At 47.1% G+C, this 18,615-nt stretch overlaps 1 protein-coding gene across 4 annotated transcripts in view; it reads left to right on the forward strand.

Moving 5' to 3' along the window:
- Positions 1-18,615, forward strand: part of MYO5A (myosin VA) — a 213,993-nt gene that overhangs the window by 61,226 nt on the left and 134,152 nt on the right. The window lies entirely within an intron of this gene.

Raw genomic sequence — 18,615 nt, forward strand, 5'->3', positions numbered from 1 at the left:
GCGGAGACTGCGGGAACTGTGGGATAGCTACCCACAGTGCAACACTCCGGAAGTCGATGGTTGCCTCGGTACTGTGAACGCACTCCGCCAACTGCATGCACTTAGAGCATTTGTGTGGGGACACACACAATTGACTGTATAAAAACGCTTTCTACAAAACCGACTTCTATAAATTCGACATAATTTCGTAGTGTAGACAAGGCCTAAGACCTTGCAGAAACCTGTGCTTCCAATTTGTCATGATTTCAAGTACTGACAGTAGGATACAATCTGGCAAATATGAAGTAAATTTTTGGTAATAAGTGCTATAGGATTCCATGCTAGATGTGTACAATCCAGTGAAACCTGAGGAACTTCTAAATCTAATTGTTGTGGCTGTTACTGCTTAATGTGTAATTTGTCAAAATCTCATAAACTAATGTCTTCCTATTGGCTGAGATTTTCACTCCTGTCACCGTCTAGCAATAGGAAAGCAAATCCTACCATATGCATGAATGGAACCGCAGCGCAGGAAAATTTCAGCCTTGATTACTGCCAGCTTTCTCTTGTTCTCTGCTGGTGGCAGGAGCTCACATATCCTATCTCAGTGGTGTTTGTAGTATTGCTGAGAACATGGGTTCCTGGCATGATGCTTCCTTCCGAGCTATTCATTTTGTGACATATAAACCGGAGAAACACTTTGTGTTCTCCTGTGCCTTTACTGCCAGGCACTGCAATCGCTGCCCAATTTGAGATGATTTCAGGCTTCTGTGTTCAGAGTTCTAGCACTGGTGCTCTTTCTGTGGAGTTTGCAGTTGCTCTGCGGTAGTTCCAATGTGTGTGCATTTCTAAATCGTTTGGGGCTTGTCCAGATGAACAGTTAGTGCGTACCTAGCTAGGCTGTAAATCTACCTGAGACCAACATGTCAAACACTAACTGTCCACATGGACCCTGCTCCCATGTATAACATTTCCCTGCTGCACTTTGAAGATTGTTGTGCCTAGAGAGCGAGCCACGTGACAATACCGCTGGCCTCAACTTTCTGATTCCAACTGTTATTTTTAAAGTTCCTCTTTGCAGCGACTTTGATGTTTAAAAATAAACATACAGTTGCTTCCTGTGTTGTGTTCTTCGTATGTTTGTTAATTTCACGGCTCCTGTGTCTCTTTTCATTACATGACTTATCAGTGATACTTTGTGTGTGGAGTATAACCTTTGTGTGTTGTTTTGCAAATAATTCAGGTCACACACTATTCAAAAGATTTGGAAAATGTTACTGAAATACAGAGAGAGAAGGTGGGTGAGGTAATATTTTTTGATTGGACCAACTTCTGTTGGTGAGAAAGACAAGCTTTCAAGCTTACTCAGAACTCTTCTTCAGGTCTGGGAAACAGTGTCATTGCTAAATACAAGGTTGAACAGATTTTTTAGCATAAGTAGTTAAGGCATATTTCAAGAGACCATTCAAGGTGAAGTGTCCCGTTAACACCTCTCCAGTCATAGGGAGGAAAGGGGGAGGAAACCGTTGGGGGAGGGAGGGTTGTTAGTGGGTTACAGATTGTTATTAAATGCCATAAATCCAGTGTCTCTAATCAGTCCATGATTGTTACCATCTAACAAAGTTGTGAATTTAAGTTCCCAGGCTCATCTTTTGAAAGTGTTTTGCAGGTTCCAGTCCTGTCACTTTGAACCCTATTTAGATGATACATTGCAGTTCAGTTTTAGGTATCACAGCACTGAGCTAATTCTCTTCAGGTCTAAACAGTTCTGAGGTTATCTGAGCTTTATCTATACGTTTGTCATCTGTTTAATGACACTGAATAAGCCTTGAGACTTTTTCAAATGATTGAAGCATTTGGTGGCGTTTTCTGATATTGTTGGTAAACAAGCAACAAATGACTCATCTTCTCAGTACTAATTTGTAACATGATTTTCAAGTTCCTATTAATAATCATATTCAAGATCATAAGGGAGCCCCATAGGACTCTGTTCTGGGCTGTGTTTTCTGTAATGTCTTTGTGTTCCCACCAGATTCCATGTTTGCACATTAGTTTGGTACTTTGTTTTACTGTGCCTATCTGGACACCTCATATCTTGCTAAATATGCAGAGTCGTGTCAATCCTGCAAAGCTCAATGTATTCAAGAGTGAATTTTATTTAACTGAGAAAATCCATATGTAGGAGTATTTTGCAGCTTCTCAATTCAATGGCTAACACTATTTTTCTTAGCTCTGTAACTGTTACGAGCCTTAGGTTTAGCTGTGTGTGGTTATACATTTGTTGTTTGCAGTAGTGTTGTAGCCATGTTGGTCCCATGATGTTAGAGAGACAACCCACAAGGTGGGTGAGGTAATATCTTTTACTGGACTGACTTCTGTTGGTAAAAGAGACCAGCTTTTGATCTACACAGAGCTCTTCTTCGGGTCGGGAAAGGCATTCAGAGTGTCACAGCTAAATACAAAGGGGAACAGGTTGTTTAGCAGAAGTAGTTAAAACATATTCTAAGTTAGTTTGCAGTGCTGTTGTAGCTGTACTGGTCTCAGCATATTAGAGAGACAAGGTGGTTGAGGCTATAACTATAAGGGAAAGAGAGAGCAGGAAGAAAGTGAGAGCGAGCGAAAACACCCACTGGACCTGCTAGAGAAGCAGAGCAAGAACCTACCGACCCCAGCAATTCCCATCACTCCAAAAATCCACAGTTGGGACCAATTATGTCCTGTGTACAGGAGACCAATGCTATTGCTGAATATCTGACTACCTTTGAAAGGCTGTGTGCAGTGTATGAAATCCCTGATGTCAAGAGAGTTCCTACCCTGATTGCAAAATTAACTGGTAAATCTCTAAGTGTATTCAATGAAATGCCCATAGAGGATGCTTTAGACTATTGTAAATTTTAAAACACTGTTTTACAAAGGTTTCAGATTACCCCTGAAACACACAGAGTTACATTTAGGAATCTTAAAAGGGATATTGGTGTGAATAATGGGGAATATGTGAACAAAATGAAAGATTTGATGGGAAAATGGGTGAGGGGCAAGGTGTTACAAGCTTTGAGGGAATGTTGGATTTTGTTGCTGAAGAGCATTTCCTAGGCATATGTAAGGCTGATGTAAAGCAGTGTCTTTGGGACAAAAATGTAACGTCTGTGGATGAGATGGTGTCTCTTGCTGATGCCTTTGAACAGACCCAGGCATCTATTGAAAGCAAACCGCCAAAACAGGAGTTTAAAGCTGGTGGAAGAGAGGATCCCCTTTTATCTCTAGCAAGAAGGAGGGTGGCTGGGAGGCCAAGCACTCACCTCCCAAAAAACATTCCTCTAACCCTCATCCCAAACCTCCTGTAAAAAAAGAAGACCCCAAAAGGTGCTATAAGTGTAATTCCACTGATCATCTGAGGAATAAATGCCCTGTGCTAGGAGGAAGCAGGCAACCAATAGCTCATGTTCATTGTGCTGTCCTCAACACGCAAACCCCCCAGGTGATTGGAACCTATCTTATTGGTTTTATGAGATTAGCCTCTGCAGAAACAGATATGGAGTATGTTAAGGTTGCCATAATTAATGGCAGGGAATGCTTGGGGCAGAGGGATACCAGGGCCCAGATCTCTCTGGTTAATCAGAGTGTGGTCCCAAAGGTCAGCATATTACTTGGCCAAATGGCAGAGATTGTGGGGGTGGGCAAAAGCAGATTCCTCATTCCCCTAGCTAAAATCCATGTGCTGTGGAAAGGTCTGAAAAGTGTTTTGACTGTGAGCATAATGGAACACCACCTAGTTGACCTGCTTCTTGGTAATGATTTTTTCCGTGTAGCTCATGTTAAAGTACTTTGCTTGCAGCAGGAAGGAGTTTTATGCTGTGACCCCCAAGGGAGATCTTCAGCTATCGATAGCAGAATAGTTTGCTACCACCTCTGACAACTGAGAAGAAACAACTTTATTTTTTTAAATGATGTATCAAAAAATACACAACTTCTTTGGATTCAATATGAAAAATTTATGATAAATGATACCAAAATGCAAGAACTGCCTTTTTTTTTGGTAGGCTGGGAAGAAAGCATATTGTTAGTATGTGGATCAAGAATAAACTGTCAACATTGGCAGCCTTGGCTAAAATAACTGCCTGAATATCATCAAATTATGAAACTCATAGCCAGACTGGGGATCGCAACCAGTGTTCCCTCTAATTTTTTACGTCCATGTGCAGAATGAATTTTGTTACGTGCACCGATATGGAGGTGGTGGGGGTGGGGCCTCGGGGGTTTGGAGTGTGGTGGGGGGCTCAGGGCTGGGGCAGAGGGTTGGGGTGGGGGTGAGGCTGAAGCAGTGTACGAGGGGCGGCAGAATGTGGGTGGGGCCACACCTGGCTGTTTGGGGAGGCGCCCCCCCCCCAGCCTTCCCTACCCGCCCCTGGTGTGAACAGTCCTGGAAGTGATACCACTTCCGCCCGCCACCTCCTTCTCCCCCCGTCTTCCCCCCCCCCCCTTCCAGGACGGCCCTGTTTGTGGCTCTTCTCTGAACCCGATTTATCAACATCCTTCTTGAATTGTGTGCATCAGAACTGGACACATTGTTCAAGCAGTGGTTGTGCCAGTACCAAATACAGAGGTAAAATATTCTCTTTAATTCTATTCAAGATTTCCCTGTCTATGCATCCAAGGATTGCATTAGTTCGTGTGACCAAAGTGTGACCCTGGAAGCTCATGTTCAGCTGATTATCCACCATAACTCCCAAATGTTTTTCAGTCACTGCTTCCCAAGACAGAGTGCCCCATCCTGTAAGTGTGGCCTACATTCTTTCTTCTCAGACACATTCATTTACATTTAGCCATGTTAAAATGCTTATTGTTTGCGTGCATCTAGTTTACCAAACCAGTCACCTGTCGTCTTCATTATTTACCACCAAAGTGGTTTGCCTTCAGTTTAATTTTTTCTTTTGCACTTGGCTCACAGTATTGTGTTTGGATCACCTCTTGTTGAGTAGAGAAACATCAGTAATGCCGATTAGAACAGTAAAGCTGAATTATCTTTATGTTTAGCAAAATTTAACACAAAACAAAAAAACAGATTCATGTTCCTTGGAGTATGTTGCCTATACATAATCCATTCCATTACAAAGTCAGGTCCATCCTTATAAAGAGACCATGTTAGTCATCATGGGGGAGTGGTCTGTTCTATGACTGAATGCACATCAAGGTATCACACGACTAAAATTCAGCTAGTCCCATAAAATGGAGATGGAGTCTCAAGGAGACATTTGTTTTTGATACTAAAAAGTTACTGCTGCTGGTTACAATTTAGAGAAGGACTGCCCTTTGTTAAATTACTATGTCTTTATTAAATGTCAAAGTAACTAGCAAAGATTAGGATAAAAAGTAAGTAGCCAAAGAATCTTTCTGTAGCAACCAGACTGGAATGTTATCAAAATCTCAGGGCAATTTATCCAGTTTCTTGTTACAACCTGTGGAGAAGAGCATTTTATTTTGCAAAACAATAAAAAAAAAAACCTATTGTGTTTTCCTTTTATCTGGTAACATTCTTTACCCTTGTCTTTGGCATGGCACACCATTTGAGCTGAAAGCATATTCCCTGTCTAAGGTATGTCTACACTGGCAAAGTTACAGCACCGGCAGTTACAGTGCCAGTCAGAGAGCGCTGAAGGGAAACCACTGTTGTGTGTTCACACTGTCAGCTGCCTGCACAATAGCATGTTCACACTTGCAGCAGTATTCAGAGCGATTGGTGCACTTTGGGCAGCTATCCCACAGAGCATCTCTTCCTTTTCTGCCGCTAAGAGTTATGGGAAGGTGGAGGGGGTCGTGGGGCATCCTGGGTCCTGTCCCAATGCGCAGTGATGCATTGCATCCCAGCAATTCCTGTGCTTCCGTCCATCTTCCAACAGTTTGTGTATTGCGTGCTCTGCCTCTTCGGTTTGCAGGAATGGATCCTGCACTGTTGACCAATATGCTGCTCTCTCTCACTAACACGTTACGAGTGGCAGTGGAGTTATTCCTTAAACTACAAAGGCAAGAGGAGTTTGACATTGATCTCTCCCCGTGTAGTAGCTACGACATGAGATTGCTTGTGGCATTCACGGAGGTGCTGACCACAGTGGAATGCTGTTTTTGGGCTTGGGAAACAAGCACTGAGTGGTGGGATCACACCGTGATGCATGTCTAGGTTGATGAGTGGTGGCTGTAGAACTTTTGGATGAGGAAAGCCACATTCATGGGACTATGTGATGAGCTTGCCTCAGCCCTGCGGCACAAGGACACGAGAACGAGAGCTGCCCTGTCGTTGGAGAAGCATGTGGCGATTGCACTGTGGAAGCTGACTACTCCAGACTGCTACCAATCGTTCGCTAACCAGTTTGGAGTGGGAAAGTCGACTGTTGGACTCGTGTTGACAGAAATGTGCAGGGCCATTAATCGCATCCTGCTCCGAAAGACTGTGACTCTGGGCAATGTGCATGACATTGTGGATGGCTTTGCACAAATGGGCTTCCTTAACTGCGGAGGGGCGATAATGGCACACACATTCCAGTTCTGGCACCAGACTACCTAGCCACCGAATGCATTAATTGGAAGGGGTATTTCTCAATGGTTCTCCAGGTGCTTGTGGATCACTATGGGCGTTTCATGGACATTAACGCAGGCTGGTGCGGAAAGGTGCATGACGCCCGCATCTTTCGGAACACTGGCCTGTTCAGGAAGCTGCAAGCGGGGACTTTCTTCCCTGACCAGAAGATCACTGTAGAGGAAGTCAAAATGTCCATTGTGATCCTGGGAGACCCCACCTACCCATTAACACTGTGGCTTATGAAGCCATATAAGGGGCACCTTGACAGCAGCAAGGAGTGGTTTAACAACAGGCTGAGCAAGTGCAGAATGACTGTTGAGTGTGCTTTTGGCTGTTTAAAGGCCCCCTGGTGCTGCCTACATGGGAGGCTGGACCTGGCCGATGACAATTTCCTATGCTTATAGCTGAGTGCTGTATACTCCATAATATTTGTGAAGGGAAGGGTGAAAGCTTCACTCAGGGCTGGACTTGAGGCTCACCACCTGGAGGTTGAATTTGAACAGCCAGAGACCAAGGCTACTAGAGGGGTGCAGTATGATGCCATAAGGATCAGGGATGCCTTGAGGCAGCAGTTTGAAGCGTAAAGCTACTAATATTTGGTGCTATGCTCGCGAGTGCAGTGCTGGTAGTGGTAGGAGGTGATTGTGATTGGTGCACTATGAAGGTGTAAGAAAATTGCCTGTAGCTTTGCAGGGCTCTGTTTGCTTTCAATTAAGGGAATAAAGATTGGTTTCAAACCAAAACAGTTCTTTTATTAAAAAACAACAACCGGAGGAGAGAGACAAAAAAACCCCAACACATCAGCACTGAGGGGCATGAGGGAAGGGAGGGTCCCAGGAGGAGGTGGGGTTCCGGGACAGTTAAAGATTTGTGTATGTCCAGGTATCATAGCCAACCTTCTCCTTTGGAGTACAGTGCAGCAGGTACTGTACTTGAGCAGGGTTAAACTGCAGAGGGATGTGTGTTGAGTGCAGTGGGTACTGGGAGTCCACAAGGCTGGACTGCAACAAGGCAGGAGTGGAATGCAGCGGGTACAGGCTGGAGCCAGGAGGTTGATAAGAGTGTAACAAAGATGGAGATTGCGCTCCTAAGATCATATCTGTGAAGCCAAAATTCAACATTTTACAGCAGCAGTATTGTTTTCAACACACAGACCACTGATTTAAAACCCAGCCACTATTCACATACCTGTCACTAACTGGCTGACCCCAGGCAAGCACACATGGTCCACAAGACCCCCAAAATGGTGTCATCGCAGGGGAAATCAGTGTTCCAGGACTGTACTATACACTGGGCATGTGGCTCTTGGGGAGAGCCAGCACTGTAGGAGGGGCCTTATAAGCATTCCTGTTCCCACATTTTCCACAGGCTGTGTTCATTATGGAAGATATCTTGCTGCTGAGGGTGAGGGTAAATCAAGGGAGGGTCTTCTCCAAAACTGCGGCTTCTGCCCTGGCCCTTATGCAGCTCTCCTGCGTGCAGCAATGGTTAGTGACAGCAGAGTGGTGTGGAAAAGTTACCCTTAATGGGGCAAGAAACAAAGCAGCTCTGCCAAAGAACCTGTGGCAGCAGATTGCCCAGTATCTCCATGAGAGTTTCCTGGAGATCTCTGAGGCAGATTCCTGTGAAGTGAGGGAGTCAGTCATCACCCTGTTCTGCTGCTCAGACTAGGCATGTGGTGGTACGCGCATCATACAGACACAAGCTTGCTTTCTGCAACCCTCCTGCACCCAACAACTGGCTTCAGCGATTCCCAAAATCAGAGCCATTTACTCGGGGCGTCCTCTCCTGTTTGCGCTTTGCCAAGCTCCGACAACTGTGACTGGCTAGCTTCCTCCGGGGTAGAGAAGAGCTCCAGGCTGCATGCATCTCTGACCTCCGAGTCATCCTTTGCCTCTGAGTCGCCCTTCCCCTCCCACTCCACATCCTTGTCAAGATTTCCTCCTCCTGGCTCGGTCCACTCTCGACTGACACGCGAGCCACCCAAGTATTCACAGTGGTCTTCACAGTGGAGGTGGGGTCGCCACCGAGTATCGCGTCCAGATCTTTGTAGAACTGGCAGCTCATGGGTGCAGCACCGGAGCAGCGGTTTGCCTCCTGCGTCATGTGGTAGGCGTTCCGCAGCTCCTTCACTTTAAGCCTGCACTGCAATGTGTCCCAGTCATGGTCATGACCTATCTATCCATAGGTGGTATAATTCCTGTGGCTGGAGCGCAGCTGGGACTGGACAGCCTCCTCTCCCCAAATGCTGATGAAGTCCAGCAGCTCGGCATTTCTCCAAGCGGGGGATCACCTGGTGCCGGGAGCAAGCCTGGTCACCTGGAAAGATGCACTGAGACCACTGCACGTGTCACTGAGCAAACAGGAAAGGGACTTCCAAAGTTCCCAAGAAATTTAAGGGTGGGGATGATGGTTTGTCACCTGACGGCAGGGCAGTAGAGTTCAAATTGATTACCAGAGAGGCGAGAAAAGGCATTGTGGGACATCTCCCGGAGGTCAATCACAGCGCTGTAATTGACCAGGATTTCTACACTGGTATCGTGGCACTGTACCCCTGGCACAGAAAGCTCTATGCCTCTCGGGATGAACTTTTTACAACGCTGCAGCTGCACAGTTTCTGCACACTAAGTGGCTTGGCAGTGTGTACACCTCGGGAGTTACACCGCAGAAAGCTGCTTTACTGTGCAGGAACTTGCCAGTGTAGACAAGGCCTAAGTTACTCAGCAACACTCCTCTCTTGCAGATTGCCACTAAGCCCTGGTCTACACTAGGACTTTAGATCGAATTTAGCAGCGTTAAATCGATTTAAACCTGCACCCGTCCACACAATGAAGCCCTTTATTTCGACTTAAAGGGCTCTTAAAATCGATTTCCTTACTCCACCCCTGACAAGTGGATTAGCGCTTAAATCGACGTTGCCGGCTCGAATTTGGGGTACTGTGGACACAATTCGATGGTATTGGCCTCCGGGAGCTATCCCAGAGTGCTCCATTCTGACCGCTCTGGACAGCGCTCTCAACTCAGATGCACTGGCCAGGTAGACAGGAAAAGAACCGCGAACTTTTGAATCTCATTTCCTGTTTGGCCAGCGTGGCAAGCTGCAGGTGACCATGCAGAGCTCATCAGCAGAGGTGACCATGATGGAGTCCCAGAATCGCAAAAGAGCTCCAGCATGGACTGAACGGGAGGTACGGGATCTGATCGCTGTTTGGGGAGAGGAATCCGTGCTATCAGAACTCCGTTCCAGTTTTCGAAATGCCAAAACCTTTCTGAAAATCTCCCAGGGCATGAAGGACAGAGGCCATAACAGGGACCCGAAGCAGTGCCGCGTGAAACTGAAGGAGCTGAGGCAAGCCTACCAGAAAACCAGAGAGGCGAACGGCCGCTCTGGGTCAGAGCCCCAAACATGCCGCTTCTATGATGAGCTGCATGCCATTTTAGGGGGTTCAGCCACCACTACCCCAGCCGTGTTGTTTGACTCCTTCAATGGAGATGGAGGCAATACAGAAGTAGGTTTTGGGGACGAAGAAGATGATGAGGAGGAGGTTGTAGATAGCTCACAGCAAGCAAGCGGAGAAACCGGTTTTCCCGACAGCCAGGAACTGTTTCTCACCCTAGACCTGGAGCCAGTACCCCCCGAACCCACCCAAGGCTGCCTCCTGGACTCAGCAGGCGGAGAAGGGACCTCTGGTGAGTGTACCTTTTAAAATGCTATACATGGTTTAAAAGCAAGCATGTGAAAGGATTACTTTGCCCTGGCATTTGCGGTTCTGCCTTTGCAAAAGGTTTCTGGGGAGGGCAGCCTTATTTCGTCCTTCATGGTAGGACACTTTACCACTCCAGGCCAGCAACACGTACTGGGGAATCACTGTAGAACAAAGCATTGCAGTGTATGTTTGCTGGCATTCAACCAAAATCCGTTCACGCGGTGGGAGGAGGCAAAATGCGACCTTGTAACGAAAGCACATGTGCTATGTATGTAATGTTAACTTTCAAGGTTTACCCTGAAAGAGTGTAGCCACTGTTTTATAAAATGTGTCTTTTTAAATACCGCTGTCCCTTTTTTTTTCTCCACCAGCTGCATGTGTTTCAATGATCACAGGATCTTCTCCTTCCCAGAGGCTAGTGAAGCTTAGAAAGAAAAAAAAACGCACTCGCGATGAAATGTTCTCCGAGCTCATGCTGTCCTCCCACACTGACAGAGCACAGACGAATGCGTGGAGGCAAATAATGTCAGAGTGCAGGAAAGCACAAAATGACCGGGAGGAGAGGTGGAGGGCTGAAGAGAGTAAGTGGCGGGCTGAAGAGAGTAAGTGGCGGGCTGAAGACAGGGCTGAAGCTCAAAGGTGGCGGCAGCGTGATGAGAGGAGGCAGGATTCAATGCTGAGGCTGCTGCAGGACCAAACCAGTATGCTCCAGTGTATGGTTGAGCTGCAGCAAAGGCAGCTGGAGCACAGACTGCCACTGCAGCCCCTCTGTAACCAACCGCCCTCCTCCCCAAGTTCCATAGCCTCCACACCCAGACGCCCAAGAACACGGTGGGGAGGCCTCCGGCCAACCAGCCACTCCCCCACAGAGGATTGCCCAAAAAAAAGAAGGCTGTCATTCAATAAATTTTAAAGTTGTAAACTTTTAAAGTGCTGTGCTTAAAGTGCTGTGTGGCATTTTCCTTCCCTCCTCCACCACCCCTCCTGGGATACCTTGGTAGTCATCCCCCTATTTGTGTGATGAATGAATAACGAATGCATGACTGTGAAGCAGCAATGACTTTATTGGCTCTGCAAGCAATGATTAAAGGGAGGAGGGGAGGGTGGTTAGCTTACAGGGAAGTAGAGTGAACCAAGGGGCGGGGGGGTTCATCAAGGAGAAACAAACAGAACTTTTACACCGTAGCCTGGCCAGTCATGAAACTGTTTTTCAAAGCTTCTCTGATGCGTACCGCGCCCTCCTGTGCTCTTCTAACCGCCCTGGTGTCTGGCTGCGCGTAACCAGCAGCCAGGCGATTTGCCTCAACCTCCCACCCCGCCATAAACGTCTCCCCCTTACTCTCACAGATATTGTGGAGCACACAGCAAGCAGTAATAACAGTGGGAATATTGGTTTCGCTGAGGTCTAAGCGAGTCAATAAACTGCGCCAGCGCGCCTTTAAACGTCCAAATGCACATTCTACCACCATTCTGCACTTGCTCAGCCTGTAGTTGAACAGCTCCTGACCACTGTCCAGGCTGCCTGTGTACGGCTTCATGAGCCATGGCATTAAGGGGTAGGCTGGGTCCCCAAGGATACATATAGGCATTTCAACATCCCCAACAGTTATTTTCTGGTCTGGGAATAAAGTCCCTTCCTGCAGCTTTTGAAACAGACCAGAGTTCCTGAAGATGCGAGCATCATGCACCTTTCCCGGCCATCCCACGTTGATGTTGGTGAAACGTCCCTTGTGATCCACCAGAGCTTGCAGCACTATTGAAAAGTACCCCTTGCGGTTTATGTACTCGGCGGCTTGGTGCTCCGGTGCCAAGATAGGGATATGGGTTCCATCTATAGCCCCACCACAGTTAGGGAATCCCATTGCAGCAAAGCCATCCACTATGACCTGCACATTTCCCAGGGTCACTACCCTTGATATCAGCAGATCTTTGATTGCGTGGGCTACTTGCATCACAGCAGCCCCCACAGTAGATTTGCCCACTCCAAATTGATTCCCAACTGACCGGTAGCTGTCTGGCGTTGCAAGCTTCCACAGGGCTATCGCCACTCGCTTCTCAACTGTGAGGGCTGCTCTCATCTTGGTATTCATGCGCTTCAGGACAGGGGAAAGCAAGTCACAAAGTTCCATGAAAGTGCCCTTACGCATGCGAAAGTTTCGTAGCCACTGGGAATCGTCCCAGACCTGCAACACTATGCGGTCCCACCAGTCTGTGCTTGTTTCCCGAGCCCAGAATCGGCGTTCCACAGCATGAACCTGCCCCATTAGCACCATGATGCATGCATTGTCAGGGCCCATGCTTTCAGAGAAATCTGTGTCCATGTCCTGATCACTCACGGGACCGCGCTGACGTCGCCTCCTCGCCCGGTATCGCGTTGCCATGTTTTGGTGCTGCATATACTGCTGAATAATGCGTGTGGTGGTTAATGTGCTCCTAATTGCCAAAGTGAGCTGAGCGGGCTCCATGCTTGCCGTGGTATGGCGTCCGCACAGAAAAAAGGCGCGGAACGATTGTCTGCCGTTGCTCTGACGGAGGGAGGGGCGACTGACGACACGGCTTACAGGGTTGGCTTCAGGGAGCTAAAATCAACAAAGGGGGTGCCTGTACATCAAGGAGTATTTCAGGCAGGACTGCACGGAGGGTTCCAATAAGAAATGGTGCACCTAAGTTATCGTTGTTATTGGAACAAGGAGGTTAGCCTGGCCTCTGATTGATACATGGCTAGATTTACCTCGCTGCACCTTCTCTGTGAGTGACTGCAGTGTGACCTAGAGGAATGAGTCCCCTAGACAGGGGAGGAGGCAAATGAGTACAAAACAAATCTGGTCTATTTCTTGTTTTGACCCACTCCATCTATCTTTTACATCTTTGGCTGGCAGCAGACGGTGCAGAAGGACTGCATGCCATCCACATCTCATGGCTGCTTGGCAGAAGATGGTACAGTACGCCTGCTAGCCATCCCCATCTCTTGCCTGCCTGGCAGAAGATGGTGCAATACGACTGCTAGCAATCCTCATCTCTTGCCTGCCTGGCAGAAGATGGTACAGTACGACTGCTAGCAGTCCGTATCGCCTGCCTGCTCACCATAAGACGGTTCAATAGGACTGACTGCAGGACTAAAGAGAATGACCTGGTCAAGTCACTCCAAATTTAGTCCCTGCGCCCATGTCTGCCCAGGCGCTCCCAGCCGACGCGGCCAGGAGCACCTCGGACACGATGAGGACGACTACCAATCGTATTGCACCGTCTGCTGCCAGAAGGCAAGGGGTTGCTGCTACTGTGCAGCAAAGCCGTACCGCGTCTGCCAGCACCCAGGAGACATAGGGTGACGGTTACCTGAGCGGGCTCCATGCTTGCTGTGGTATGGCGTCTGCACAGGTAACTCAGGAAAAAAGGCGCGAAATGATTGTCTGCCCTTGCTTTCACGGAGGGAGGGAGGGAACGGGGGCCTGACGACACGTACCCAGAACCACCCGCGACAATGTTTTAGCCCCATCAGAGCGCTCCATTGTGACTGCTCTGGACAGCACTCTCAGATGCCCGATTGTTTGCCATTGCTCTGACGCTGGGAGGGGCGCTTACAGGGTTGGCTTCAGGGAGCTAAAATCAACAAAGGGGGTGGCTTTACATCAAGGAGTATTTCAGGCAGGACTTCACAGAGGGTTCCAATAAGAAATGGTGCACCTAAGTTATTGTCCTTATTGGAGCAAGAAGGTTAGCCTGGCCTCTGATTGATACATGGCTAGATTTACCTCGCTGCACCTTGACTGCAGTGTGATCTAGAAGAATGAGTCCCCTAGACAGGGGAGGGGGGGGAAGCAAATGAGTACAAAACAAATCTGGTCTATTTCTTGTTTTGACCCACTCCATCTATCTTTTACATCTTTGGCTGGCAGCAGACGGACTGCATGCCATCCACATCTCATGACTGCTCGGCAGAAGATGGTACAGCACGACTGCTAGCAGTCCGTATCGCCTGCCCGCTCACCATAAGACGGTTCAATAGGACTGACTGCAGGACTAAAGAGAATGACCTGGTCAAGTCACTCCAAATTTAGTCCCTGTGCCCATGTCTGCCCAGGCGCTCCTGATCGACCTCACAGAGGCGACCAGGAGCACCTCAGACATGACGATGACGGCTACCAGTCGTACTGTACCGTCTGCTGCCACAAGGCAAGGGGTTGCTGCTACTGTGTAGCAATGCCGTACCGCGTCTGCCAGCACCCAGGAGACATAGGGTGACGGTTACCTGAGCGGGCTCCATGCTTGCCATGGTATGGCGTCTGCACAGGTAACTCAGGAAAAAAGGCGCGAAATGATTGTCTGCCCTTGCTTTCACGGGGGGAGGGAGGGAACGGGAGGCTGACGATATGTACCCAGAACCACCCGCGACAATGTTTTAGCCCCATCAGGCATTGGGATCTCAACCCAGAATTCCAATGGGCAGCGGAGACTGCGGGAACTGTGGGATAGCTACCCACAGTGCAACGCTCCGGAAGTCGACGCTTGCCTCGGTACTGTGGAAGCGCTCCGCCGAGTTAATGCACTTAATGCACTTAGAGCATTTACTGTGGGGACACACACACTCGAATTTATAAAACCGATTTCTAAAAAACCGACTTCTATAAATTCGACCTTATTCCGTAGTGTAGACATACCCTAAGTTTAGAAGAGGAAGATAAAAGAGTAGTTGCTGGGATTTATTCCTTTCTTTTCTTTTTGGGATAGGATGGAGGGGGATGTCAATATTTTGGATGTTTCTTTTTCCACAGAAACATTTAAGTCTCTTGATTTTAAGTGGTTAATGAACTCACAGTGTTCAAGGAAATGTCACTAAACATCACACTATGAATTAAAAATGTTTCCCCTTTCATTCCGTTCTGATACCAAGAGGTAAATATGTCTTTGTCATACCATTTTAACTTATTCTTTGTTGAGGATAAAAGTAATTTTGAATATAGTTGCCACATCCACGATTGTCACAAAGGCAGTCTGGGTGTTCCCATGCATTCCTTTCCCTTGGAACCGCAATTTGGAGCACTCTTGAAAGAAAGTCTGGTCCCTCTCCCAGATCTTTACTGGTGCTGCATGCATGTGAAAACCACATATGATAGGGACTGTCATAAACCTATAGCTAAGGGTAGCATAAAGTCCCTCCTTTACCTGTAAAGGGTTAAGAAGCTCAGATAACCTGGTTGGCACCTGACCAAAAGGACCAATAAGGAGAGAAGATACTTTCAAATCTGTGGGGGAAGGTTTTTGTTTTGGGCTTGAGTGTTCTCTCCGGAGAGAAAGAGAGACACCAAGCAAGTAATCTAGATCCTACTGAATGATACATCTAAACTTACAGAAATAGTAAGTAATACCAAGGTAATGCGTTAGAGTATCTTTTGTTTTAGCTTGTGAATTTTCCCTGTGCTAAGGGGGAGGTTTATCCCTGTTTTTTGTAACTTTGAAGTTTTGCCTAGAGGGGAATCTTCTGTGTTTTGAATCTGATTACCCTGTAAAATTACCTTCCATCCTGACTTTACAGAGGTGCTTCTTTTATTTTGTTTTTATAATAAAGCTCTGTTTTTAAGAACCTGATTGGGTTTTAGTGTCCTAAAAACCCAAGGGGCTGATCTGTGCTCACCTTGTTAACCTATTTGGTTGGTAGATTATTCTCAAGCCTCCCCAGGAAAGGGGGTGAAGGGGCTTGGGGGGATATTTTAGGGAAACCGGAACTCCAAGTGATCCTTTTCCTGAATCTTTGTCTAACTCACTTGGTGGTGGCAGCAGAACCCATCCAAGGACAAGGAAGGATTTGTGCCTTGGGGAAGTTTTTAACCTAAGCTGGTAGAAATAAGCTTAGGGGGTGTTTCATGCGGATCCCCACATCTGTACCACAGAGTTCAGAGTGGGGAGAGAACCCTGACAGGGACAATCACACTTTCTTCAAAAAAAATAAGAAGGGGGATGGGGGGTTAAAAAAGAAGTATGAGGTGTCTTGTTTCCATATATTGTATCCAGTGCAATTTAAGTTCTGATATTTAGAATCAGATTAATTTTTAAACATTGATTTATATATGATGTGCAGTGAGAATAATTTCAGTTAGAATTTGTATTATTGTTTTATTTGAGCAATAATCTTGCCTGCTTTGCTTCCTTAAGTGTCCTGCCTTACTACAGAAATGTCCTGGACTTGTTTTATTTTTGCCATGACTAAATCCATCTCTTGGCTTTTCTGAAAATTTTCAACTACTTTCAATATCTCTCATTCTCCATCACCATTAACTCTGGTGGTGTCTCACCTAGTCTGTAATGAAGTCCATTTTTATTTTGCATCTGAAGTGTGCTTGTATTTTTATGGGGTCAGAATCCCGAAAAATAATTCAGGCTGATGCCTAAAAAGATTAAATCACTCTCTACAACTTCTTCTAGTTCTCTGGAGGCCTTGTGGTCTTACACCTGTCCCAGAAAGGAGCTGTAGAGAGGTCCTCCAGGCTGCTTAGAGTGGCTTGTGGGATGCAGCCAATTGGAGAGAGGTTGCAAGGAAGCAGCGAATCAGGGCCCAGCAGGCTAGTATAAAAAGAGCTGCAGGGCTAGTTTAGTTGCTGCTTGGAACCAGAGGCATGAAGGTCGTGCTCTTGGGTGGTTGATGGACTTGCAGGATCTCGGACAGAACAGTTGCTTGCAGGGACCAGGGGAGGAAGAAGGAACTCCTGGCTGGCTGCTGGGAGGGAAGCAAGAAGAACCCCCTAATTGCTGGCAGAGACTGGGGAAGCAAGAAGGGGCTCTTGGCTGGCCATTGGGACTGAGTACAAGACTTCAGCCCTTCAGTAAGAATGAAGTGTTGGTGAAGGTGAAGGGGCTGCAGGGAAATGGCCCAAGGAACAGTAGCAGCGGTAGTGGACTTAAAGGGGATGCAGCAGCGGCTGCTATTCACAGGGTCCATGGGCTGGGACCTGGAGTAGTGGGCAAGCCTGGGTTTCCCCTCCCCCATTAAGCACTAGAGAAGTGGCCTAAATATTAAACAGTGATAAACCCCCAGAAGGGGATCTGAACTGTTAAGTGGGCCAACTGGAGAGTTGGGGACAGAAAGGGCAAAGAGTCTCCAGGGAAGAAACCCTGGGGGCACGGCACCATACCAGAGCTGAGGGATTGTTTGAAGACTAGCCCAGAAGGAGGTGCAGGACTGATTAAGGACTGAGCCCAGGGAGGGCTGCAGACCAACGGAGGAAGGGTAGTGGGATAGGCCCTTACTGAACTGTTTTAAGGACTTGAGCCTGGGAGGGCTGCAGGCTAACACCAACTGAGGGGTACCGAGATAGACCTCTGTTGGACTAAAGAACCTGAGAGAGGGTTGCAGGAAGAGAGAGACCAATGGAGGGGTACTGGGATAGGCCCCTATTGGACTGTATACCCGAGATGGGGTTTGTGTTCCTTTTTTATATACCGACTGAGTGTAACTTAGCCAGAGGGTTGAGTCACTGAAGATCTACCTCAATCAGAGAGAGAGAGAGAGAGAGAGAGAGTGTCCAGGCACATGCACTCGGCCAGGGGGCGCTCGTGAGAGGTGGGTGCCACCCCATTACAAGAACATTCCATTAATTGCCCATAAAACCAGATAATCTCTCTCACTAACCACATTCTACTTACAGAGGATCCAGTTTTCATATTCAGGCCCAAGAATTAATATTCTCTTAGCTAAGCACTACTGCCTTCTTTGCCATGTTCCTCAAAAATTAATAAGTTAACATATCAGATGGCTCAGCCCCATTCATATGGATCACATGGCTTGGACTTGAGATTCAATATGAACTGTGCTTTAGCTTGCTGCATAACTGGTGACAGCTAAACTAATAAACTTAAATGACTGGAACAGCATCATCTTATAACAATGGTCATGCCAAGCATGATAACACCGTTCACCATATATCAGTGGTCACAGCTGACTTTAAGACTGTAGAGAGACAAGGTGAGGTAATATCTGTTATTGGACCAGCATCTGTTGGTGAAAAAGACAAGCTCTCAAGTTTACACAGAGCTCTTCTTCAGGTCTGGGAAATGTCAGAGCTAAATACAAGGTGGAATAGATTGTTTGGCATAAGCAGTTGACACATATTGTAAAATGTATGCGTCCATGAGTCTGTGTTTCCACTGTTTGAAGAAGAGTTCTGTGTAGCTAGAAAGCCAGTCTCATTCACCAACAGAAGTTGGTCCAATAAAAGATATTACCTCACCCACTTTGTCTCTCGCATATGCTAAGAGACCATTCAAAGTGAAGTGGCATGTTATCACCTCTTAGTTGTTGGACAAAAAGGGGGGTTAGTGGGTTACAGCTTGTTGTAATAAGTCATAAATCAAGTGTCTTTA

This window comes from Caretta caretta, chromosome 10 (genome assembly GCF_965140235.1).
Source record: "Caretta caretta isolate rCarCar2 chromosome 10, rCarCar1.hap1, whole genome shotgun sequence".
NCBI lineage: Eukaryota > Metazoa > Chordata > Testudines > Cheloniidae > Caretta > Caretta caretta.